General features: G+C 41.6%; 2 pseudogenes; one reads left to right on the top strand and one right to left on the bottom strand.

Annotated features, from left to right (window-relative positions):
- Positions 1 to 8: 8 nt before the first annotated feature.
- LOC109678567 (cytoskeleton-associated protein 2-like pseudogene) lies at positions 9 to 2,218 on the bottom strand (annotated as a pseudogene).
- A 16,903-nt stretch (positions 2,219 to 19,121) lies between these two features.
- Positions 19,122 to 19,726, top strand: LOC141424306 (NADH dehydrogenase [ubiquinone] 1 beta subcomplex subunit 5, mitochondrial pseudogene; annotated as a pseudogene).
- The last annotated feature ends 8,030 nt before the right edge of the window (positions 19,727 to 27,756 follow it).

Raw genomic sequence — 27,756 nt, 5'->3', positions numbered from 1 at the left:
CTCAAACCCTACTTTACAGGCAAAGCCTTATTTTTATGGAATATAAAGCACTCTGTTTCTTCCACTTCTAGTAGCTTGTCAAGAGAAGCCACTACCAAATCATGTTCCTGTAGCTTTTCTGGTTAGCGGGACACTGCTCTCTCGAACCTTGGGGAGAGCCTTACAGGAGCAATATGCTTCATGTCTTGCAATTCTGGCATTCCATTTATTCTAGGGATTGAGACAGTCTGTAATTTCATACAAGGATGATTATCCTGCTCTGCCTTGGTTACTTAGGGTGTCGCTGTAACCTGTGCCCTCTCTTCTGGAAAAAGGTAAGCTTTCCCACATTCTATCTTCATGGCTAGCTCCTCCACTGTCAGGATATTAGTTCCAGCACCTAAAGAGTCTGGAGTAGTTCCTTCTCTGTTTCCGTTTGGGTCTTGCACAATATAAAGCACGATTTTCCACAACTCCTGTACTGGTGCTGCTCCACTTTTAATGGCCCCTTCATACAGCCCAATAACATCAAAGGCACCTTTACTTGCCAACAACTTTGCTCAAATTGCAGATCCAGAAGTAAGCAAATTTTCAGCCTCAGGAATACTGGACAATATGGCAAATCTTTCATTAGAAGGCATGCCCTCTTCAATGAGCTGCAGACATTTTGTCAGAGTATTGTTAATTTTATTGGACAGTTCCAATTGTTCTTTCTTTTCTTCTTTTTCGATGCTCTTCCAGAACGATATATTCATATCCTCCATTATTTTTATTTTAGTTTTAAGTTCCATAGGGGGCCATTTTTAGACTTTCCCCTTCGATTTCCTCTATTCTTCCAGTTGTTTCCTTAGATCCTCTGCCATTGTTCTTTTTAATATTTAGATTCGTTTGGGCAGTATTTGGAACTCCTCTTCCATGTATGGTTGTCATACCAGCTTGAGTTTTGGGAGCTGTCTAGTTCAGAAAATGGTTCTGAGGAAGAGCTTTTTCAATTTGGACTCCAAAGTCTGTGTGTTTTGTCCAAGGATGTTGTTGAATTTATTATCATTGATTCTATTTGCTCTTATGCTAGGAGTGCTTGGGATGATTAATTAAAGCTGCCAGTTGTCAAATTAGGCCTCTGGCCCATGTTTTTTGATTTTTGCAGAACACATGATTTCTGGGGTCTAAGACAAGGGTGCATAGTCTCCTGATCTTGCTCCATGTTTGGATGTCTGTTGTTACGCTCTCTGAAGCAAGCTGAGGTATGTCCTAGGTTTGGTATATTCCACTTTCTGTTCAGTAGCAGAGTATGACTATAACTTAGCTTCATAAGGTCTTCCACATTTACTTCTGTTAATCATTATGTCCTTGGTCATTGATTTCTTGGCTTGAGTCCTACTGAGGGTCTGAATAAAGTGAGAGGGAATTGTCCATGGGGGTTTTTCTCTTGGTCTTACTAGACGTGCAACTCTAGAGAGTTGCTGTGACTTTACTGGTAGAGTATTGATTTGTGTTTCTCCAGTAAGTTGTTTATTAACCCTGTCTTTCAAAACAGCATTATTAGCTGAACTTTTGCCCAAACTTGTTTAGGGGCCAAACTGCTCTTGGTTTGATTATGAGTCAGTCCTTGGCTTGCTTATGTTACATAATTCAGAATCTGTCTTCTGCTTAGGTTCTGATAAGGTTTGAGGCAAGTTCTCTTTGTTTGTGTCTTTGAGAAAGCCATCCAAGGAACTGTTTTCAACTTGGGTTTTATCCACAAAGTCTGCACGTTTAGCGTTTCCTTGATCTGTTTCCTGCTGTTTTTTAGTTTTTGATTCCTGTGTGGTAAATGACCTCATGGATTTTCTTGACAGTTTTCCTGTAGTGGATGATCCACCTTCATGCTGCTGATGACTCTTGCTGGACAGGTTACAGTTTGGATTAGCAGAAACATATCTTGAAGTCAGTCTTTTTTTGTTCAGCAGTTTTGGTGGCTCCAACTTTGGCTTCTGGGACCCTGTGATATTAGCTGATCTGGGTTGGAGTTTAATGTTGACAGGCCTTGTAGTTTTAACAGGCAAAATAGCATCACTGGTAACACCCTTTTTAGGTCTAATACTTGAGTTAGAAGGTGGTGGATTCAGACAATTATTCTTGGCTTTTAGATAAGGCTTGCTGTTTTGGTTCTTCAGTTTTCCCTTGACTGCTAGTACTCCTGGAGCTTTTTGTGCCACTCTTCCACCACAGTGGCAGCAGAGAACCCAGGCCCCACCATGACTCCAACAATGACAGTTTTTTCTGCAAAAAGCACTATTTAGATATTTAAATTCTCTCAGCAATGTTTCATAGCTTTTATTAAGCAGGATAAACATCGATTTTTGTTAAATTTATCCCTAAGTTTTTAATTTGGATGCTGTTATAAATACTGTTGGGGTTTTTATAATTCTGGTTTCAAATTGTTTTTGTTAAATGTAGAAATACAATTAATTTTTGTGCATAGACCTTATCTCTGGAAACCATGCTTAATTTATTTATTCTATTAGCTATTTTGCTGACTTTCTGTGTGAGCAGTCTCCCATCTACAAGTAAAGACTAGCTTCTTTTCCAATCTGTACAACTTTTGTTTATTTTTCTTGCCTTATAGCACAGGTTTCTTGCCTTATTCTACAGGTCCTCCATTTCTATGTTGAATAAAATTACTGAAAATGGCCAGGTGTGATCGCTCATGCTTGTAATCCTTGCTACTGGGAGATGGAGGTAGGGAGCATCATAGTTTGAGGCCCATCCAAGTAAAAAAAAATTAGTGAGATACTGTTTCAACAAACAAGTTGGGCATGGTGGATCATAACTGTAATCCTAACTATGTGGGAGGTAGAGGTAGAAAGATCTCAGTCTGAACATGACCCCAGTCAAAAATGGAAGATCTGATCCAAAAACTAACTAAAGCATAAAAGGGCCAAGTGTAGCAATCAAGTGGTAGAACATACCAAGTATAAGACCCTGAGTTCAGATCCCAGTAGCAAAAAAAGAAAGATTAGGGAAATCAGCCATCCTAGTCTTGTTGATATTGGAGAGAAAGCATTTAGTCTTTCACCATTCAATAAGGTACTAACTGTAAGATTTTTCTAAATTGACTTTATCAGGTTGAGGCAATCTCCTATTCCTTAGTTGCTGAGTTTTAATCATGTATAGACATAGATTTTTGTCAGATGTCTTATCCATATCTATGGAAATGATCCTATTTCTCATTTTAGTTTATAAATATGATGAATTGCATTGATTGATTTTCAGATGTTAAGCCAATCTTGCAATCCTGGGATAAACTTCCCTTGGTCATGAGATTTCATCCCTTTTTACAGATAGCTGGATTAGATTTGCTACATTTATTTCTTCATGATTTTTGTTTCTATGTTCATGAGGGATATTGACCTTTGGTTTCTTTTCTAGTAATGTCTTTGTGTGGCTTGGTATTGTAAAATGAGTTGAGAAGTGTTAGTTTAATTCTCATGTTTCTTGATCTGTTGAAGAGCTCTGAACATTACACAGATCAGTTCTAGCTTCACTATTTTGCATGGCCTTATTTTATGGTCTTATCTCCTGTTCCCATATGGTCATCAAAACCCTGACCATCACCCCAAAGGCTCAAGATGATACATAAGACCTGCACCTTTTTTATAAAGAGGCCTGAGAGAGCTTGTTCACCTGTTCCCCCACGTGGGGACACAGGAAAATGACTGATGTCTGGGATGTGGGATCTCACTAAACACAGAATATGCCAAAGCCTTGATCATGGCCTCCCCAGCCTCCTGTGTTGTTGTTTATAAGCTACCTAGTTTATAGTTTTGTCAGTGCAGCCCCAAAGGTCTTGGTAATAGTCATTTACCAAGACCAAGAGGAATGTGGTAGTGAGAAGGGCACCCTATAATTAAGATACTGAATGGTGACTAGCCTCTGTTCAGGCCTGATGGTAAAAGAGACCATTAAAGAACCAGGTTTGTCTAGAAGCAGTGACCACTTCTATAATCATAGCTGCTCAGAAAGTAGAAACCAGGTGGATCGCAGTTTAAGGCTAGCCTGGGCAAAAAGTTAGCAAGACCCCATCTCAACCAATAAGCCAGGGATGGTTGTGTGTGTACCTTTTGTCCCAGCAGTGGTGTAAGTAAGAGGATTGCAGACTGGGCCACCCCACAAAAAACACAAGACCCTATCTGAAAAATAGTTAACCCAAAACAATGACTGGATCAAGTGGTACAATGCCTGCCAAGGAAGCTTCAGGCCCTGGGTTTTAAACCCCAGTACCTCTAAAAAAAAAAAAAAATAGGTTCTTTGAGAGCAATGAAGATGCAATATCTGTGAAATAATACAACTGAGATAATGGCATTGTAACTCTCAGAAGCCACAAAATAGTTGGGGATGCAATTATTGTAATGAGTGATAAGACTGAGTGACAGACATGGGAGACTGACTCTCAATGAGTCATGGAGATAGCTGATAGAACATCAGTGTGTCATTCAAGGATCTACAGAGAGACAGAACCAACAGGTTGCATATAAAGAGAGAAAGAGATTTATTTCAAGGAATATGTTCACATAATTCTAAGTCACATAAGTCTGAGTCTAACAGCAATCTGCTAGCAACATTCTTTCCTGCTATGGAGAAGTCAGTCTTTGTTCTTTTAAGGCCTTCTATTGATTAGCCAAGGCCCCCTCACTCTATGGAAGGTAATCTGCCTTTCTCAAAGTTCACTGATTTCAATATTAATCTCATCCAGAAGCACCTTCTCTGAAACAACCATAATGTTTGACAAAATATCTCAGCACTGTGGCTCATTCAGTTGACACAAAATTAGCCATCACAATGGGGGCAAAACAGAAACATCCAACAAGAGCTGTGCTTGATTTATACTATCAAAGCAACAGTGGATGATCTGGAGCCCAAGGGAAGTTATCTCAATAAGTCATGACTTTACCCCATTTCCAGACCTGAGCCAGTTTTTAGACCTAGAATCTTAAAATGAAGGTGAGGCAAAGGATTCTGTATCACCTCAACAAATGTACATAGTAATGGTTCCATAAATACTTTGAGGGGACCTACAGACACTCAATTGGATGACTGTGCACTGGAGCAAAGAGAATGCCCAAAATTCCGAGGACTGTTGAACACAAGGTCTAGTTGACATTGATGTCCAAAACATCATCATGGCCCCCAGTAAATGTAGGAGTATATAGGTATCCGTCCATTCATGCTGCTATGATAAAATATTATAAATGAGATGGCTTATAAATAACAGAAGTTTTTTATTTTTACAGTTCAGAAGCTGAGAAGTCTAAGACTAAGGTACTGGCAGATGTGATGTGGTGAGGACTCATGTTACAATTCAAATATGTTGCTTCCTTACTGAGACAAACTCAGGCCTCATTATGAATGAGGTTTGTCTGAGGCTTTGTCTTTGTGACCTTATCACTTCTCAAAGGCCTCACCTCTGAATACCATTAGTTTGGGATTTATGTTTTAATGTATGAATTTGGGGGACACATAAACATCCCAACAATACAAATAGAGAAAGTCATAAATGGAGTGTAGGCCTAGGTCCAGCTCTTGGGTCCACAGGGTCCACAGTCATTTCCTGTCTCCTTGAATTGTATAATTTTAGGAAAGATATACTTGGTGGTTGGTGCAACCTCACATTAGCCTGTGGGAAAAAGACTATCATTATAGGGAAGGCAAAAAAAAACCCAACTCTGAAACTGCCCCCCAAATAGTGAATCCAAGTCAATATTGATTCCCAGAGGATAAGAGAAATTGTGCTAGCCTTAAGCATATAATTGCAGGAGCTACATTCTCTGTCATCTCTTCATTTGGTTCTCTAGTTTGACCCCAGCAGAAACCAGACCTGTCCTAGAAGAGACAGTAAGCTACTGCAAACACAAACAAGCAATAGCTCTTACTTGCAGTTACTATGGCAGATGTGGTAAACTTGAAAGAACAGAACAACATGGTCTCAAGTACAAGGTGTTGACTGATGATTTGGCAAATGCATTGTTTTCTATCCATATAACAAAAGGATCAAAACCAGTTTTCATTCATAGAGAATGAATATTAGAATCACTTATGGTGTTTCTCTTGGGCTATGTTAACACTCTACTTTCTGTCATAATGTAGTCTAAAGAGATTTGGGCTATCAGGGTATTCCGCTCAACAGCATATTGATCTATAACATCATTGGTATCATGTTAATCATACATAAGCAAGAAGTGACTAAACACCTGCACTCTGGTGTGTGAGGTTGACCCTACTGTGTTCAGGGACCATAACAGTGGTAACTTTTCAGGGATGAAGTGGTAAGGTGATCATGAGAGATCCAACCCAAACAATGGATAAATTACTGTGCTTTGCACCAAGAAGAAGGAAACACAATGCCTGGCAAGTCAGCTCAGGTTCTGGAGTCTAGGGAATTACACACTTCAGAAGAATGCGCTAGCCTGTGCTTTGAGTGGATGACAGACTGCTTATTTACAGTGGGATCTAGGGCAGAAAATGTCAAGGTTGTAGTGCAAGTAGTCCTAACGCTTAGGTAACATGACCTAGCAGACCCTATAGTATCACACCCAGTGAAGTAGTGGTGGGAAATGGCGCTATGGAATTTTTGGTAATCTCTTCAGGGAGAATCAAATGCGCATCTCTGGGATTCTGGAAAAAGGGCGACATACCCAGTGAAGTACTGAATTCCCATTGAAAAATAACTTCTATGGTGTTACTAGACCCTGGTGGAATATCTGATGATGGGAAACTAGGTGTGCAGAACTACTCATCATGAGCTGAGTTATGTCAGTTTGTCAAGTCCAAAGGTTAGAGGGGCCCAGCTGTGATCCATCCACCAGGATTGTGCACTAATAGGACCAGAGAACACACACAAGATGGATGAATCGGTAGCCCAGACCTGTGGGTCACCACCACTGTTGTATCAGCTCCCTTCCTTCAGCTTACACCTGTGGGCTAGAAGAGGAAAACGCCAAGCTTGGTTTATAGATGAATCAACTTGGCCTGTAGGTGAAAGCTGAAAATGGATACAACTGTATTAATGGCCTTCCTCTATGTGCTCTGAGATTGTAATGAAGGAAAAGTGTTCCAATAGGCAGGGCTTCAAGTGATGTACCTGATTTTCTACTTTGTGTTGACGGACAAGTCAACTCAAGTTAGGATATAATCTGACCCATGGCAGCGATGAATGGCCTGACCAGTTTGTCAGAAGCTGTAAGAAGAAAGATTGGGATGTAGAGGATGAGGAATTTTGGGATAGAGACATATGGATGGGTATATTGAAGAGAGTGCAAAGTGAGGAGATGTTTATATACACATTCATGTTCACCAGAGGGCATTTTCTGCAGAAGAGGCACTAATAAGTAGACACTCAACGTCTGTCATCAGCCATCACAGTGCCAATATCCAAATGAACAAAGTATACTTCATGGCAGAGATGGGGACTGTGACTAGACCCCACAGCATGGACAGCTACTTATGATGACTGGTTAAAGTGCCAATGCTGCTGCTGCTGAATGTTCAACCTGCCAGCAACAGGGATCAACACTCAGTCATGGATATGGTCTCATCTCTCAAGGAAACTGATGTTTCACTTGGTTGGCTACATGGAGTCTCTTCCATTTCAGAAGGGTTGATAATTCATTCTGAAAGAAATAAACATATAATTTAAGTTTGGTTTTGCATTTCCTGTCCAAAGAGCTTCATTCAGTCCTACTTTTAAGACCTCTTGGAATGTTTGCTCTGCTCACATGAAGTCCACACAACATCACATTAGACCAGAAGTCCATTTTAGGCTAAAGAAGATTCAGGAATGGGTCCTTGACCATAAAATCTACTGATCACCTACTGAACTACAGCTCCCAATCTGACAAGACTGTAAGAATAGCCTACTGAATACAGAGTTAGAGCCCTGGCTCAGTACCCTATTCCATGATGCACCATTCAATTGGATCAATGTCCTGTGTACGAACTGTGCCCCAGGAGATGAATACAAGGCTAGGTGTTCTACGGAGCACCTCTACCTCAAAATCAAGAGGTAGAGGCCAGGTGTTCCATGGAGCACAAGGAATCTTCACATTCTGTGTGTTCTTGAAGCCAGGTCTCATTTTGAATTTGTGGCCAATTTTCTCATGAACTGATATCAAGCCATCTAACTCCCATCTTGTATTATTTATTTATTTCAGCTAGTAAGGAGTGACATATTAGGAAAGCAAAAGTGCATCGAAGTGTGAGGTGGGCCACTGAGTGAGAATCAAGTTGTTGAACAGGGAGAATACACCTCAAGGGGTGACCCAGACATGTGGGTAAGGGTCAAACACCTCATATTTATTTTAATGTAAAATTTATATTTATCTACATTAAATTTCTCTGTCATGCTTCCAATCTCTTGTTTGTATTTTATTTTTGACATCTTTTATATTTGTCATGATAATATTGTAAAATAGATTTTCATATAGTTGAATTTTGTCCTAGTTTCCTGGCAAATAATTCCTAAAATCCTGGGAATCTCTGAAGTGCTAGTTGCCTGAGTTGACAGCCCAGAGGTAGTTTCAGGATGGAGCTGCTCACCAGAAAGTCCAAGGCAGGATTAGAAGGCTGGGACTTTTTAGCTCTACTGCTCAACCTCCAGAGAAGGGAGAGAAGATTAAAATTAAATTAGTCACCAATAGCCAATGATTTAATCAACCGCATTTATATAATGAAACCACCATAAAAGCCCAAAACGACTGGTCAGAAAATCTAACTGATAAACTGTTTCCTTGAGCTCTATGAGCCACTTTAGCAAGTTAACCAAACCCAAGTTGAGGAAGGGGTGACGTGAGCCCCAATTCATTGCTTATTGGTCAGAAACACAGGAAAAGCAACCTAGGGCTTGAGCTTAGTATCTTGTAGGAAATCTTGGAGAGGAACTGAATTCCTCGTCTGTGAGATCTGACATTGCCTCCAGGTAGACAGTGTCAGAATTAAATTGAATTAGAGGTCACCCAACTGGTGTCCACTACTACAGCGTTGCTTGCTGAGTAAATGTAGGAACCTCTCCCCACCCTGACACACACACACACACACACACACACACACACTCTCTCTCTCTCTCTCTTGGGGTCAAAGTGTGTTGTGAGGGTCTTACAGTTTAGAGGTCGAATGTTCCCCCAAGTCATGTTGAAGGCTTTGTTGCCAGTCTGTGGTGCTTATTGGAAGGTGGAACTGTAAGAGGTGGGGCCTAGAGGGAGGAAGTTAGGTCATTGGCGGGCATTCCCTTACGAGGGATATTGAAACTCTACCCCCTTCCTCTCTCTCTCTGCTTCCTGGCTTCCATGAAGTAAGCAGCTTTGCTCACCATGTACTCCTTGCCATGTTATAGTGTCCCAGTACAGGCCCAGGTGCCTGTAGACTGATACCTCTGAAACCATTAGCCAAAACAAACCTCTTTTCCTTGTAAGTTGATTTGCTCAAGTATTTTGTCCCAGAGATGGAAAGCTGACTAACACAGACAGTACAGTAAGAGAAACTTAGATTGAGTTTATTTTTCCTCTGTACCCTTAGAACCATCCTACTTAGTTTTGTGTCAAATGTGACAAACAGGTCACATTTGTTTATAAAAATCACAGAAAATAATATTGAACAGGATATGAGTAATCTCTAATATTTATGGTGTGCCACTAGGGCCCTCCCTCTGGAGGACACGCTCTGCTCCATAGGACACCTGCAACATTGTGCTCAGTTCCAACACCATGTTTTATTTTATTTTTTTATTATCATATTATTGTTGCACTGGGGGTCCATTGTGACATTTACAAAAATGGTTACAATATATCTTAGTAAAATTCACCCCATCCATCATTCTCCTTCATCCCTCCTCACCCTGTTCTTAGAATAGTCTCAGTAGGTCTCATTTTTCCATTTTCATACATGAATACACAATATTTCCACCATATTCCTTATATCGTCTCTCCTCCCACTGGTACCAGCCCCCAGACAGGACCTGTTTTATCTTTTTGTCCTCTGTTTTTGAAAAAAGACATTTTTGTTTGTTTAAGATAGCTATACAGGGAGTTTCATTGTGACATTTCCATGTATATATGTATTAGAACCCAAATTGGTTCATCCCCTCCATTTTTCTCCTTTCTACTTTAGTCCCCTTCTTATGGTGATTGCGTCAGTTTAAAAATTCTATATCCACTCTTGTATAGAAAGTACATCAACCATATTCACCTTCCTTAAACCTCCCCGTCTGTTAGGACCCTCCCTTTAGCATGACTTGTTTTTCATTCTTGTCCTTGTTGTTTGGGTGTCTGTTCATTGGCCAGTGGGATTTTTCCTTTGGTATTATACCTGTACATGCATTGTACTTTAGTCAGGTGAGCTGCCTCCACTTCACTTTCCCATCTTTTCCCCCCATCCTATGTTGCTTAATGGTTTTGAGTTCCAGCATCACATTTTAAAGACATTAATCCACTGGAGTGGGTTAGTGGATGGCTGTTAGGACATGAAGACCCTGGAAACCACACCAGGTGAGGAGAGCTTGAATAAACAGGGACCAGAACCTAGACAGTAATGAACTAAGGGAAACAAATATTTGAAGGCCTTTGTGTTTAAAAATAGAGTAATGTATTATGGTCCAAACAACAGAATTAGGACCAATAGCACTTGGTGGTAGAATTTACCTGGGTGCAGGAAATTCTAGCTTCAATATGGTCTTGGAGCATTCTGAGTATTTAAGCTGAATGACACTGAGAAAAATGCAAAAGTGGTAAAATCTTTCTGACCTTCTCCTGCTCCCTTTCTTCTGAAGACCATCATGTGACAGGTGTCCTGCCTATACACAGAGGAAAGGAAGTCTACACAAAGAAACCAAGAAGAAGATGAACTAACAGGCTTTGCTAAGTGTCCCTGGTTTTTACCAATGGGTCACACCTCTTTTGTGTCTATGTGACCATCAATTCTTATCATCCCAACCTGAGCATGAAAATATAGTTTTCTCTGGATCTTTATTTTTGAATGCTCCTGTGTCTTGTAAAACTTTGTTGAAGTGAATTTCTTAGGATTTTCTCTTGTTAATCTGTCTTTTGCAATAGGGGATGTCAGCCATGAATCTTGCAAAAGATGAGGAAGAAATTACTTTTTCTCCCCCAAAAGGCTATCCCATAGACTGACTGGTGTCATTGAAAAGCCATATGGGAAAGAAAGGTTGAGTTTGATATTCTCAGGGAACTCTTACATCCTATGGACTCTTACATTCTATAGCTCCCCTCTATCAAAACCTGCTCTCCGATCTTTCATTTCAGACTCCAGAATAAATAAGGATGATAAATTTGTAGCTTTTCTATTCTCCTGGTATCTACACTTGAATGGAGTTAAACACATAAGAATGAGTTAATTTGCTAGTTGCTAGCGTGAGACATTTTCGTTTGGTTGGAATGAACTCCGGAGGTTCTGGAGTCCTTTCTGCTGCTTGAATTCCCATGGGCATAGTCACTTTCTTATCCTGTGAGTCTCCCCCTCACTTTGGTTTCCTGGCACAAGAAAATTCTGCAAGAATAATGTATTTGTTGCTAAATCCGCTCTTCCGGCACAGGCTGTCATTGCTTTCAGGGGAACATCTTTACATCACAAAAGCATCAGTCTCCTTTAAAAAGGAATGAATAAATGAACCAAAATGTCAATGCTTTCATGTCCTTGAATCAAAAGCCATGCTCTCAGGAATAAAAGACAAACCAGAGTAACTGAGGCTACAAGAAAGACGGAGGAAGTATCTTGTAAAGCTCACAGGATAAAAGCGCCTTTGGCTGAAAGACAGGCCTGTCTTATTTGCAAAATTGGCATTTCAGAGTCATATACTTTATGTAAACGGTAGCCAGTAAGATATTTTATCTTGGTCATGTGCGTAATCTGAAGAGAAAAAAAGCCCCTGAGACCCTCCCTGTGGATCACTTCCTGCTCGAGCTTTCTGGATGATTTATCAAGAGACTGGACATAAGGTCATCTCTTTAGGTGGCAGACAATTTTGACTGCATAATTCTGACCATTAACTGAGGACCACTCAGAGTCTCCAGCCCTACCTGCCTGTGATGTGCGCCAGGACTCCGCGCGCCCTGAGCTGCCTAGGCGCAGGCGCAGTCCCGCACCCAGCTTGCCTGGGACTGATTAGCTGGTCTTGACCGAGCTCTTCCCCCACGCGACCCGACTGGCAGCGAGGCGGCAAGGCTCTGCCGTGTGTGCTCCAGGCACCATGTGAGCTGTTGTCATAGATGTCTGGAAGCCCTGGGGGTGGGGGGGGGCTGTTTATATTTAGTATCATTCCCTGCAGGGGTGAAACAATAGGAGATGAAATGAAGGGATTGATAGAAAAAATAAAATGCCTGTCTAGCTGTGAGAGCCCACGGGGTGTCTAGTCTCCTTTTCTGTAGCCTGGGGTTACTTCAGGGACATAAGTGACCTCACAGGCCTCAGAGGGTGGGGACAGGTGGGACGTCTGGGCAGTTGAAAAACCAGCTAGAAAGTAAAATCTGCAAAAAGAAGAAAAAAAAGACCCTAAGCATCCATAAAGTGCTGAATTCCAGGAGAAGCTGTAGCCTAGGCTTCCCCTGAGTTTCAGAACCATAAGGCACACTTTTCTCACACATAGATAGATAGGAGACAAGAGGTGTCCATTAAGCCTGGAAGGTACTTGCAAACTGATCCTGAGTGTTTCTTTTCTCTCTCTCTCTCTCTCTCTCTCTCTAGAGGGGAGCAGAGGTTTGCTGGGGATCAAACCCTTAGCCTCATGCATGCTAACTAAGCCCTGTGCCTGCCGCTGAGCTACAGTCCCAGGCTCTGGTGGTGGGCACCTCTACTTGCTTAAGTACAAGTGTTTTCTTTTGTCTAGGTTTTGAGATCACTTTTTGTAGTTTCTAGCATCAGTTACCCAAACCACTTGTCTGCTTGGAAATCCAGAGATTCTGTTTATCAACTCTCCTTCAGGAATGACCATTTCACACTGAAGGAAAGCTTTAGCATTACAGCTTCCAGATAGCATCTGACAGGGAAAAAAAAAAAAACAAGAGAGAAAAAGTAATTTAGGAGTAACCTGATCACCTCAGAAATGGATAAGATCTTAGAAGCCTAAAATCCCTAATGACGTGCAGGAGGACTTGTATATTCACTTACTCACTCCAAGATAGTCTCATTCTTACTGAATAGGTTTTTGTCTCTTTTATTTTTTTTTAAATATAAAGTCCTTAACTGTTAGCAATTTATTTTTAAATGACATTAGAGGCTCGCTTTTAATTGGTGCAAAATTATCTCTTGCATCATGAAGAATGACTCATTCTAGGACCCAGACATCCCTCAGTATCTAATTTCCTCCACAAACACTTAGGTGTGACCCTGGGTCAGAGGAACCCACCATCCCAGTCATATTCTTTCTTCTCTGTCTAATCCAACATTGTTTTGTACTTATAAGGAATTGTTACACTAATCATCTTTTTGCCAAATTGGCCATAATAGCATCCACCTACCACTGACCAACTACAGAAGAAAAATTAAACAAACTTTTTGCTGTTGTTATCCGTTTTTTTCCTAGGGTTTGAGCTTCTTAAGCCAGGAGGTCACTTGGATTATGTATACAACTTCAGTAATTGCATTCCTAGATTATACAAAATGCCACAACGCTTGCCCAGAGTCCAAAATAGCTGTTGCAAACAATGACAATTACTGCCCAGACATTTTCAAACACAGCAGGTTACTGGCTGAGGCTATGATGGAAACCCTAAAAAATATATAAATATTTTGAAATGCTCTGTAAATCAAACTGATGTCCCAGACACAGAGCGGGTTGTCACGAAGAAGCTGAAGTCATTTGGAGGCTGAGAGACTTTGTTGGAGGGTGTGGAAAACTTTTGAGCTTGTTAATATTAAACCCAAATGTCATAATTAAATGATTTTTAAGTTTTCTCTCTCTCTCCAGGAATAGAGATTGAAGCTCTGTCTAGTCACCCCCCACCCTTTAGGCCTCTACTCTATAAAAATAAGATCTCCCGCCCTCAAATTCCCACTGCTCTCATCTGGTCAGTAATTCCAGCATGGGATGAATACTGTTGGGTGACAACTGAGGCACTGCCTGCCACCATCTTTCAGGCCTTTAGGATGGCAAGTCGGGGTCAAGGACCAACAACAATGGCTGCCATGAGGTCAAAGCCACAGAAATCTCCCTAAAACATCCAAGCAGTTTCTGCTGTCCTGAACCAACCTGTAGAGGTGCAGCTTGCGGAGTTGTAGCACTTGCTGTTTTGGGTTTTCAGGAGCTAATTTCCCCATGGTTCACTTTGACAGGGAGGCCACTGTGTCTTGTCAGGATCCAGGGGCAAGGTAAGAAATCCAACACTAATACAATCCATGGCAGGAGAAAAACCTTCCGAGAGTCCAGTCTCATCCTGGGATATGAAAGAGCCTTCTTCAGAGGCTGCAAATTCAGGCTGCTCTCTAGGGAATGGGAAATAACAGAGAAACCCAACCTGGCTAGGCACTCTTTTCTCCTCCAGAGGAAGAAACAAGGGTGAGTCTGGGGCAAGTTTCTTTTCCTAATGAGCAAAGTCACCATTTTACACAAATCCCTTGATTCAAGTAAGTTATTTCCTTTCAATGCTGCAAATTATTAAAATAAAAATCTACTTGCATTTCAATTCATAAAAAATGTTTATTCCAGAAACACCAGATACAGAAAGACACAGATCCTGTGTCAAAGAACATAAGGGCTGTGAGGAGAGGTAAGACGATAAGTAAATAAGAGCTGAGAAATAAATTCACATTGCAATTGGGCACACTTTTAATTTATTGACACCAAATGGTATCTCTTTATTTTGATGTGGCATATGCCCTGCATTATTTCCAGCTCACTATGAAGGAGGAGCATTCACTGACCTGGTAGTGGGGAAGGGACATGGCGCTGCAGATGATATCTGGTTCCTCACTTCTTGATCCTCTGTGAATGGCCCATGCTAGAGGCACTGCATAGAGACTGCCTGCCTCCTGTACATCCTGGGCAGGACTCTTTCAGTTGTTTGCAATATGAATCCAACCTGCCTCAACAACAACAAAGAAAAATTTACAATTCATGTACAAATTGAGCATCTTTAATCTGAAAGTCCACAATATGAAACACCTGAAATCTAAACTTTCTGAGCCTTGACAGGGCCTGCAGGAAGTTTTGGATTTTAGATTTCAGATTTTCAGATTAAGGACACTCAACTGGTAAAGTCTATGCAAACATTACAAAAAAATCTGAAAAATTTTATAATCTGAAACATTTCTTGTCCCAACCATTTCCAATAAGGGATACTCTACATGTACCAAACAATGGAAAAGGCCAAGGTATAAGTTCCCGTGATAGGCCCAACCTCTTAGGCCATGGGTCCATTGTGTGAAAAAAAAACATACAAAGGCCAGATATCATGGGGCATGCCTGTAATTCCAACACTTGGGAGACTAAGGCAAGAGAATCATAAATTTGAGGCCAGCCTACTCTACATAGTGAGTTCCAGGCTAGCCTGGGCTGCAAAATGAGACTCTGTTTCAAACAGAAAGTAGAAGAAGAAGGGTTAGAGAAACCATACAGACTTTCCCTATAGTAACCTTAGATTCCAGGAAGGACAGGAATGATGGATAAACATCTCGTGACAAGAGTCAAACCTGCAGTCTCACAACAATGCCTTTCTATCCTGATCTGAGCACCCCCAACCTTGACAGGACCACTTAACTATGTGTACTTCTCGCCCCTGCCCCAGTTCTTCTACTTAAGCCTAAAGTTCAAGTCAGTACTCTTTAAGATGATCTTGGAGTCACTGAACTGCTTCATCTGTCTTCCTGACATGGCTGTGTTCAATTAAATCTCTTTTCTCTGCCATTCTCCATTATTCATGTTTTTGATAGGCATATCAGGAAGGGTGGCTGAGACCACCTGGGTTGGGACTCCTGGAGTAGAAGCTTTTTGCTCTAAACTCTCCTATTACAGACTTTGAACTCTGGATAAATAAGCAACAGAAATTTACTTCATAGGGTTCTGGGGGCCAGAAAGTCCAAAATGAAAGCTCCAGCAAATTCTTTGATGAGGGCCCACTTCCTAGACAGCGATCTTTTCCCTCTGTCCTCAAGCAGGGGAAAGGGTGAACAAGCAACCTTGGGCCTCTTTTATGAGCGCACTAATCCCACTCATGAGTGCTCCACCCTCACGATCTAATCACTTCTCCAATGCCCCATCTTTTTATACATCGCATTAGGGATTTGGTTTCCATTTGTAAATTTGGGAGTGGGTGGCCCAGACATTCAGACCATAGAAAAATCATCACCAGACCAAGAATTTTGGATCCAAGAACTCATTCTTTAATGTTGTCTCTTTGTCGTAGTGTTTTTATGTGTTCATTCTCTAGCTTAACTATGTCCACTACTCTGTGGTCCATAACACAGTCTCCAATTATAGCATAAGATGAGAGAAGAAAATATGTTTTGTCTGTGAAGTTTTTTTTTTAATTTTTTTTATTCATATGTGCATACAATGTTTGGGTCATTTCTTCCCCCTTCCCCCCACACTCCCCTTACCCTCCCCATTACCCCTCTTTACCCCTCACTACTGGCAGAAACTATTTTGCCCTTATCTCTAATTTTGTTGAAGAGAGAGTATAAGCAATAATAGGAAGGAACAAGGGTTTTTGCTGGTTGAGATAAGGATAGCTATACAGGGAGTTGACTCACATTAATTTCCTGTGCGTATGTGTTACTTCTAGGTTAATTCTTTTTGATCTAACGTTTTCTCTAGTTCCTGGTCCCCTTCTCCTATTGGCCTCAGTTGCTTTTAAGGTATCTGCTTTAGTTTCTCTGCGTTAAGGGCAACAAATGCTATTTCATTCTTCATGAAATGTTATCATTCGCTGGTAAATGGATGGAATTGGAGAACATCATTCTGAGTGAGGCTAGCCTGGCCCAAAAGACCAAAAATCATATGTTCTCCCTCATATGCGGACATTAGATCAAGGGCAAACACAACAAGGGGATTGGACTATGAGCACATGATAAAAGCGAGAGCACACAAGGGAGGGATGAGGATAGGTAAGACATCTAAAAAACTAGATAGCATTTGTTGCCCTTAACGCAGAGAAACTAAAGCAGATACCTTAAAGCAACTGAGGCCAATAGGAGAAGGGGAACAGGTACTAGAGAAAAGGGTAGATCAAAAAGAATTAACCTAGAAGGTAACACCCACGCACAGGAAATCAATGTGAGTCAATGCCCTGTATAGCTATCCTTATCTCAACCAGCAAAAACTCTTGTTCCTTCCTATTATTGCTTATACTCTCTCTACAACAAAATTAGAGATAAGGGCAAAATAGTTTCTGCTGGGTATTGGGGGGGGGAGAGGGAGGGGGCGGAGTGGGTGGTAAGGGAGGGGGTGGGGGCAGTGGGGAGAAATGAACCAATCCTTGTATGCACATATGAATAATAAAAGAAAAATGAAAAAAAAAACATTTCATTCTTCTACATGACTGCATAAAATTCCATTGTGTATAAATACCACATTTTCTTAATCCATTCGTCAGTAGTGGGGCATCTTGGCTGTTTCCATAACTTGGCTATTGTGAATAGTGCTGCAATAAACATGGGTGTGCAGGTGCCTCTGGAGTAACCTGTGTCACAGTCTTTTGGGTATATCCCCAAGAGTGGTATTTCTGGATCAAATGGTAGATCAATGTTTAGCTTTTTAAGTAGCCTCCAAATTTTTTTCCAGTGGTTGTACTAGTTCACATTCCCACCAACAGTGTAAGAGGGTTCCTTTTTCCCCCATCCTCACCAACACCTGTTGTTGGTGGTGTTGCTAATGATGCTATTCTAACAGGGGTGAGGTGGAATCTTAGTGTGGTTTTAATTTGCATTTCCTTTATTGCTAGAGATGGTGAGCATTTTTTCATGTGTTTTTTGGCCATTTGAATTTCTTCTTTTGAGAAAGTTCTGTTTAGTTCACTTGCCCATTTCTTTACTGATTCATTAATTTTGGGGGAATAGGTTTTTAAGTTCCCTATATATTCTGGTTATCAGTCCTTTGTCTAATGTGTAGCTGGCAAATATTTTGTCCCGCTCTGTGGGTGGTCTCTTCAGTTTAGAGACCATTTCTTTTGTTGAACAGAAGCTTTTTAGTTTATGAAGTCCTATTTACCTATGCTATCTCTTAGTTGCTGAGCTGCTGGGATTCCATTGAGAAAGTTCTTACCTATACCTATTAGTTCCAAGGTATTTGTTACTCTTTCCTGTACAGCTTTAGAGTTTGGGGTCTGATATTAAGATCCTTGATCCATTTTGAGTCAATCTTGGTAAAGGGTGATATACATGGATCTAGCTTCAGTTTTTTGCAGACTGCTAACCAGTTTTCCCAGCAGTTTTTGTTAAAGAGGCTGCTTTTTCTCCATCGTATATTTTTAGCTCCTTTGTCAAAGACAAGTTGGTTATAGTTGTGTGGATTCATATCTGGATCCTCTGTTCTGTTCCACTGGTCTTCATGTCTGTTTTTGTGCCAGTACCATGCTGTTTTTATTGTTATTGCTTTGTAATATAGTTTGAAGTCAGGTATTGTGATACCTCCAGCATTGTTCTTTTGACTGAGTATTGCCTTGGCTATTCGTGGCCTCTTGTGTTTCCATATAATGTCCGTGAAGTATTTTGAAGTGTACTTATGTTTGTAATTACCACACATTAAAACAGACTTCATTAATATTGCCTCCCTTGTATCATTTAAACACTATTAGATATCATACATACACATATTCAGAAAATATGTACTATGTAGAAGAGTAGATGCCCCCAGGGACCGTTTCCTAAATAAGAGATCATTTGGTTGTCGGGAAAGTGTTGTGAGAGGTATCAGGAGTTCTCGTGACTCTCCTCACCTTTACTGAGTTGGTGTTCCATGTATGACTTAAGCCCTAACTTGACTTCTGAATTCAAAATCTGTCCCTTAGTCTGTGCAGTAATAGCCAGGACTGTAATCTTAGCTACTTGGGAGGCTGAGCCAGGAGAGTTATAAATTCAAGGTCAGCTTAGGCAACATAGTGGGAGCCCCATCTCAAACAAATAAGCAAACAAAACAGGAGTTCTTGCTATTGCCTGTCCTAGCCATGGTGACTGTGAGTATATTGTCGTGAGCTTTGGTCACTGCATTGACAGCTCTGTCTGGCTACCATGTTGGCATCAACTCAGATTAGGAAGCTTTTCAAAGACTGTTGCTCCTGTGTGACACAGAGGAGCCCATGGGAAATGACAGCTCACCATCAAACTTTCTTCCTACTACGACAAGAGTTTTTCAAAGTTATCAAAATTCTACATATTATTGACTGGGATTCCAGTAGTAATTGGCATAACTCTGGTGAATTTATTTTTAGGTGAAGTTGAATTAGCAGAAATTCTAGAAGGCTTTATCCCAGAACACTGGGGTTATTACAAACATCCTGTATCAAGATGGATTGCCCACACTCTCTCTGATGGTCATGAAGAGAATTATGAAAGAACAGTGGCTATCCTCCAAATTGTATCCAAAAAGGCTGAGTTATGGTTAAAAGAGATGAATGATGTCCAAAGACTAATGTGTGAGAGGTGTGACAGAACCTGGTATCAATAGCCAACCATTAATAAGGTGCTGATTGATCACTTTCCAAAAGCAGCTCCTCACAACCGATCATTTATTTCTCTAAATACGAAGTATATTCTCTCATGTGGAAAATAAATTAACGAATGTAGTCTGTATTTTGTTCTGTGATGAATACAAGAAGTTCTTCCTGAAAAAAAGAAAAGAGCCATGTATTGAGTGAGTGGGTGGTCATTACATGTAAGATGTTGACCCAAGATACATATCCACATGCCCTGTAAGTGGTAGTTTAAGGAATGTCACTACTGGCTGTTCCTTAAACTGTTCATTCCCATTCCTCATGGAATAACATTTAGATTTCTTATACTTCTTCATTTGACATGAACACTTCTTGATTAGTTAAGATTATTAGAATTGTAAGTAGGAATGAGCTGGATCTAGTGAGGCAAGAGGAGCAGGTGGTGTAAGGATTCAGGAGGGTTTTGTGGAATAGTATCGCCAGAGTTGGCGTCAGTAGGCGCTGGGATCACGCTGCACCTATGGGGAATGAGTGCAGCTGCTGTCTCTGCGGGGTGGGACAGGACTTCTGCATGTCTGGTTTTTCTCTCTCTATTAGGTCAGTTTTCCTGCTCCTCCATGCACATGGCAGCTGTCTGCCCCCCAGAGTCCAACAGTCAGAGCAGGAGACTGGTGGCCTCCTTGAACCCACCTCCACATTCCACAGGCCCATCCACACCCGATGGACTGTCTCTAAGGAAGCCAGGCCACATGGCACAATTCTGGTGCAAGGCTCCCACCTGCGAGATAGGGAAGCCATTCTCAGAGGAGACGGGCTGCGCAGACAGCCCCAAATGCAACAACTCCTTCACCATGTTACGTCACCGCACCACCTCCATGTGCTGTTCTCGCACATTCATTGTGATGGTCTCAGCAGTACTGCGTTTCAGTTTTCAGTCCTGGCATCCCCACTCCTTAGCAAGTTATTCTTTCCCTCTGTAGTGGGGTTTCATTTTGTTTCCCAAACTTTTCTAGCTCTCCATTTTATTATCTTAGAGTTCTTCTTCATTTAATGAATATTTTCATTAAGTTCTGGTATAGAGAAAAGCATTCACAGAGAATTTTCTTCCATCCCATGAAATTTGTTTTCCCCCCCACTCTGGATTTTTTTTTTCAGTTGTCATATTATTGTTGTACTGGGGTACATTGTGACATTTACAAAAATTCTTCAATATATCTTAGTTAAATCAACCCCACCCATCATTCTCCTTTATCCCCTCTCCCCCCACTTTTTAGAACAGTTTCAAGAGGTCTCATGTTTCCATTTTCATGCATGAGTACATAATATTTCCACTACATTCACCTTCCTGCACCCTTTCCTTGTGTCCTCCCTCCGCCCACTGGTACTGACTCCCAGACAGGACCTGTTTTACCTTCCTGTTCTCTGTTTTTGAAAAATAGACATTTTTGTTTGTTTAACTTTCAGTTTCATTGTGACATTTCAACATATATATATATTATAACCCAAATTGGTTCATCTCCTCCATTCTTCTCCTTTCTACCTTAATCCCCTTCTCATGGTGACTTCATTAGGTTTAAAAATTCTATACTCATTCTTGTATAGAAGATATATCAACCACATTCACTTTCTTAACTTCCGTCTTTTACCCTCCCTCTTCCATTGGTGACCTCCCCTTAGTGTGACCTGTTCTTCATAATATTGCTGTATTTGTATTAGGTCTATATTCCACATATGAGAGAGAACATGCGGCTTTTGGCCTTCTGAACCTGGCTAACATCACTTTAGGTGATGTTCTCCAGTTCCATCCATTTACCTGCAAATGGTGAAATTTCATTCTTCTTTATGTCTGAATAAAATTCCATTGTGTGTAAATGCCAGATTTTTTTTGATCCATTCATCAGTAGTGGGGAATCTTGACTATTTCCACAGCTTAGCTATTGTGCAATAAACATGGGTGCCCAGGTGCTCAATTTTTTTAATGTTTAAATTTTATTTGTTTGTTTGTTTATGGCCCAGGGCCTTGCACATGCTAGGCAAGCTAAGCTCTTTGCCACTAAGTACACCCTAGCCTGGCTTCTTTGTCTGTCTTTCTCAAGCTGTGTTCTGCTTCTCCCACGTCCCTTCCTACAACCCTCACAATCTCAATGCCATTCTTTTCATCTTGCTGATTCTTTACACAGGTGGTTCTGGGTGTAGACATGCAGCGCTCTGTGTCACAATATACTTTTGTACATAAGAATTCCACCAGATCTTTTCCCACCTCATCTGAGACTTGTCTTCTCTTTGCAATTACAGATACAGCAGGACTGAGTACTGGTTTGCTTGCTTTTTTATGGTGGAGTTCAGGTGGTAGGTAGAAAATTAATTCTGCAAAGCATTAGTTGAAGGACCTGGACTGTGTTCTCCCTTGAAGATTAAAAAAAAAAGTTTGTAGTAGGGTACGCTCCCCCTGGGGCTGTGCTGGTTGATACGTTTCTTCATGGAGCCTGGAATTTGTTAGCCACTGTTCAGATGAACTTTCCTTACTCAATCCATGTTTTTGCGCTAATATGGAGACGATAGTGCTGACTCTCAGGAGTCATCAAATGATCTTCTGTAGGGTTGCTTCTTTGGGGCAGATTTCAGAGATACTCAAATTCTTGCCAGAATTTTCGGCATCTTTGTTTGGAGTGGAGCAAACTTTGGATTCCAGTGAACATGTGCTAGGAGTAGGGACATGCACTGGGGATCTGTGCAGTGACTAGCTGACTAGTTTGACGGAAGCAACAATTCACCTACAGGAATAAGATGTGGCAAACTCACGAGGCCCCAGGAATGGAAGGTGGAGGGGCTGAGGTGTAAGTGTTCATGCGTGAGTGTGCATGAAGCCCTGGGTTCCATTCCCAGCACCACCAAAAAAGAAAAAATGGAGGGTAAAGTAGAACACCAAGGCCCCATGGGTGACTAAGATGGCAGGACAGGACCTCTAAGATCTACCAAAAGCCAGGGCAATGGTAGACTAGCCCTTGGACATCGATAACCAGGAGAACTTATAGTTTACACACAGGCTATCGATAGTTAAGCCTCACGTCAACTCTTGGGGAAGGTATGTATGAGATGCACTGTACCCAGAGGGAACTAAAGCTGGTGGTACATAGACAGGTGGCAGGGGCCCCCTCTTCTGGTGTTCTTTCTGCAGTATCACCTTGTGCTCTCTGGTGACCTGTGCTGGGAGAATTCTTCCCAGGCCTGGGTTGCCTGTGCTTTGGCAGGGACTATAGCTAGTTTTCTGAAGCACAGAGCTTGGAACCAGAGCTGTTTAGTATTCCAAGGAACAGATGTAAACAACTGTGATCAGACCATGGCAACAGCATCCAAAACTCGTTTCCCTGGAGGCCCGTACCCATCAACAGCAATCTTGTCATCCTGGACAGCTGGTTCACCACATTCAACACACCCTGTCTCTAAGGCTGGCAACACCTCCTGGCTTTGTGTTTCATCCTCTTTTTAGAGACTTGCAGTGAATTAAAAAAAAAAAAAAAGAGTTTCTTGCCTTTATGGTTAAACTAGTTGGCTTCCAATTTCTCTATCTTTCTCTCTCTCTCTCTCTCTCCCTCTCTTTCTTTCTCTTTTTTAATTGTCTTTTTTTTTGTTTGTTTTCTAATGATAATTGAATGTATTGTTTTTTCCCTTTGCTGATAAGCTCCTTGGCAGCTGTGCTGTGAGGAAGCTGTTTGCTTTTCTGGTTGTTTTAAGTCAGTCTAGGCTATCCCAGACTTGCTGAAAGGCGGCAGCAAGTCCTGGGGCCCATGCATGCTTTAAGCCATAGAATCATTTTCAGAAATGGGGCTGAGCCGAGCCAGGTGTAGAGTCGTCGTTTGCCAACTGTATAAGCCAGGGTGGAGATGGCGAGCAGAACATCAAGTGGGGAGTCTCCCCCACTTGCCAGCCTCTGTCTGTCTGCTTCCCTCCAGCACGGGACACTGACTAAGGGGAGCCCCCACTCACTTCCTGCTCTGCTGCTTTCCTGGCTCTTTTGGAAAGGTCTCCATTTCACATCCCCATAGTTTGCCAACTTGGATTCAAAGCCAAAGCCGTGCTGGGCCTCAGAATTTTTTGGATGTTTGGTGGGTGACACTTGTATCAGAAGAGTACTGTGAACAAGGCTAGAGTTCTGAACAATGCCTCCCTTGGCTGAGAGGCAGGAAACCTTACTCTGGGGCTATTTGTGGCCTTCAACCGTGGAAAAGCTGACGCACATCATCATAACTCAACTTTGCCTCAAAATGGGATGACTCCTTGAATCAAACCTTCTGAGGATGCTGGGCAGGTTCGGGAACTGTGTTCAACAGTACCTGGGCCTGTGGTGGAAAAAGCTTTCTGCTCATTAACCAGCATGACTGCTCACTATCTTGTTAACAACTTCTCCACCAGGCCAGACTGACTATGGCTTAGGTCCATTTCTCTCTTGTTGGACTGAGTACTTGAGCTCCTCACAGAGCCGAGGCTTCCTTCCCTCCTGATTGTCTGAGGGGCCATCAGATAATATTTACTGACCACCCTGGTACTTGGAGCAGGCACTGTTCACTCACACAGCAAGCCCTCTGAGCATGGGCTGTTTCTAACTCTGCATTCGATATAGTCACTAGAAATTAACAATCAAGAAAATGAGTTGAGATCATCACCTCGGGCTATGTTCTATCTGACAAGTGTGTTCCACCAGGCCTCTGCCTCAGGCCTATTAGGGAAAGCCCTCTCTCCTTCCTTCTGTCTGCTTCTCAGCTCAGGGGCAGCAGCCTGCACATTGTGGGCAACGGCAAGCAACTCCCACGACTGTACCTATTTTGGTCAGATGCTGAGGGAACAGACAAGGATTCCTATAAAATTACACTGGAAAAGGATCTTCCCAGATATAGCAACTTACACATCTCAGATGGGAGGACCAGAACAATTCTGAACAAGGAAAGGTATATTTATACAGGCTAAAGACAAATGTTCAAGGATCAGGTGATGGGAAGAATGTGCCCTGCTTTTGGGGTGGGGTACCTGGTCTGTCTGAAGCATGGTCTTTCCCTTAGTGCTCTGGCAAGAGCTCCAGGGACTTCCCAAAATCTCCTGAGATGGCCTCTCTTCTTTTCTTTAGGTAAATACGGAAGATTTCCCAACAGACTCTCAGAATAGTCACTTTCAGCTAGGATCTGCTCACAAGATTGGAAAGCTAGGACCATGCCAGAAAAAGCACTCTTTCCACAGTGATGCTATCAAAAGAGAGTGCAAAAGATGTGACAGAGACAAGAGAAGGCAGAGAAAGAGGATCACTCCATTGCTAAGTAGAACATGAGCATTTCAAGGACATGATGCTAACATGTCACTATTTTCTTTTTCTTCTTAGTGTAGATGTGTCTTCCAGTACACTGAAATGAGCATGCAAAATAGAAATCATTCAAGTTGCACCTCTTTGGGGCAAGCCAATCTCATGGAAGAGGGGAAAAAATGGCCAACCACCCACGGCAGGACGTCCAGTGTATCACCCTGGTTCACTTTCCATTGGCTGAGCACAGTAAGACACATGGCCAAATGTGAAGTCAGTGGGGCAGGAATAGACCCAAGTCATTAGCAGTGGTCAAGGCTGCAAAGGGAGGGACAGCTGTAACAGGACATCACCACCCTGCATTGTGACCCAACTTATGTAGCTTTCCCCACATCTGCACAGGGCTCTAGGAGATGGCAAGTCCTTGGAGCCTGCATTGTGCTCTTTCTTCCTTTCTGTCCTCTTTCCTTTCTCTGTTTCTCTCTTCTTTCCTTCCTTCCTTCTTTCCCTCTCTCCTTCCTTCGTTCCTTCCTCCCTTTTTTCTTTTCTTTACTTCTTTCTTCCATTTTTCCAGGTGGTATAACATACACACTATAAAATTTTCCATTTTAACCATAGTTAATATAGCACCATATAGTTCCGTAGCACTAAGTACATTCACACTGAGCCATTACCAGTTCCTTCTCCAGAACTTTTTTCATCGTCTCAAATGAAAACTCTATATCCACTAAACACTCCCCTTCCTTCTTTCCCTCCACCCTTGGCAACTATCATTCAACTTCCTGCCTCCACTAATTTGATTATTCCATAGAGCTCATATATGTGTAGTCATATAGCTTATTTCACTCAGTGGCATATCTTAACAGCTCATCCATGTTGCAACAAGTGTCAATCTCCTTCCTTTCAAAGGCTGAATTATAGTCTGTGTATGTGTAGAACATATTTTGTTTATCTATTCATCTGTTGGTGGACACTTGAGTGGCATCCACTTTTTGGCTACAGTGAACATGGAGCTCACACATCTCTTCAAGTCTCTGCTTGTGGATATAGATCCAGAAGAGGAGGTGCTGGACCATAAAGTAATTCTATGATTAATTTTCTGAGGAGTGCCTTACTGTTTTTCACAGGTTCGAGCCTTTCTTGTCTCTGGATTGGGGTAGTAGGGACTTCTGCTCTTAATTATTTTTCCCTGATTTCCCCAGAACCCAGTCTGTTCCCTCAATCTCCTTCTTCCCACATTTGGAAGAATTAGTGTTGAATTTTAGAGTCTTTCAACATTGTTGGTTTGGGGGAAGAGAGAGTCTACATTATTGTTTCATTCTGTCATTTTATCCTGGAAGTCTGTTTCTTTAGTTTTTGCTTAAATTTATAATTTATCTTCTATATAATCTCAGTCATGGCCATCTGTGGGTTATGACATTTCCTATAGCTCTTCAAGACAGTAAAAACTTCATTTTAATTACACTCACAACTCTCACTAGGAGTGGTCACAATTTCCTTTATGTAGCAAAGGAAGGCCAGTTCTGTGGGTTTCAATACCTTCAACTTTCATGAATAATTCAATAAGCAGTTAATAAAGATGAACAATTGTGAATATGCAACTGAGGGTGAAATGATGGGAGATTGTTCAAGGTTTTCTTGACAGAGCAATGATATCATTTGGCCAGGCTTCTTCAAGCTCCCTTGCATGCAAGAAGACTTTGATAGTTATTTACACAAATCTCTGCTCTAAACTTGGCCTTCACAGCCAGTGCGGGCCTCAGCCCGGGGAGCTCAGACCAATTAGATCCTAGATGCTGGGCTTCAGACCCAGCCAGATCAGGCTTTCAGAGAGCTTACTAACAGTTGTTCCCAGCCCTTCTAGCAGAGGTCACAACATCACAGTTTGCTCATGTGGATGAACCCTGGTTACCGTGTCCTAGGGGTCAGCTTTCTAAGGACTCCTAAAACTTTCTCCTGATTGAAAGTCACACACTGGCAGGAACAGCCACTTGGCTAGCATGTGTCCCTACTAAGGACTGCTGCCATCACCTTGCGATGAAAGATGGGAAGATGAAAGAGCCATGGGCACATAGGGATAGACAGGGGGACAATGGAAGAGGAGCCCCTGGGACCTGTGGAACCTCAGACTGCACTGGAAAACTGCCCAGTTAATGTTTAAGTCACCTGTTCAGTCTATTCTTGCAGCCAAGTCTTCTTATTTCAAAAAGACATTAAGTGGAAAAATAAAGGCAACATAGTTATTTCTAGTGAAACAAAATGCTTTCATTTTTTGTTGTTAAAATATACTTTTTTTCCCTCAAAAACAATTTTATTTCATTTAAAAAAATTTTCCTTTATTGTTGTGATAGGTGGGGATACATTGTGTCATTTACACAGGTTCTTACAAGGTATCAAATATGTCATACATGAATTTTTTGTTTGTTTGAAATAGTGTCTTACTAGGTACCACAGGCTGGCTTTGAGCTCACAATCCTCCATCTCAGTCTCCGAGTGCTGGGGTTACAGGTGTGAGCCACCATGCCCCAGTCAAAGTGTACTACTTCATAAAAAGGTAACTTTTATGATAACAGTAAATGAAAGTATTTTAAAAACATATCCTTACTTGGCAAACTAAAACATTAGCAACGCTATAACAGTCTCCAAAGTATCTTTGGAATTTTACTGGTCCATGAAGTCTGAAAGTCCAGGATCTACCATTGCTCTATCTGAGAAAAACTCATTTTATATTACGGCGTTGGTGGTACTGGAGTTTGAACTGAGGACCTCATACTTGCCATGTAGGCATTCATGGACTTGAGCCACTCCAACAGTCCTTTCTGTGTTGGTTGTTTTTGAGATAGTGTCTTGCTTTATTCC

This window comes from Castor canadensis, chromosome 6 (assembly GCF_047511655.1).
Source record: "Castor canadensis chromosome 6, mCasCan1.hap1v2, whole genome shotgun sequence".
NCBI lineage: Eukaryota > Metazoa > Chordata > Mammalia > Rodentia > Castoridae > Castor > Castor canadensis.
The sequence above is the reverse complement of the archived record's forward strand: the minus strand, read 5'-3'. Positions and strand labels throughout refer to the sequence as shown.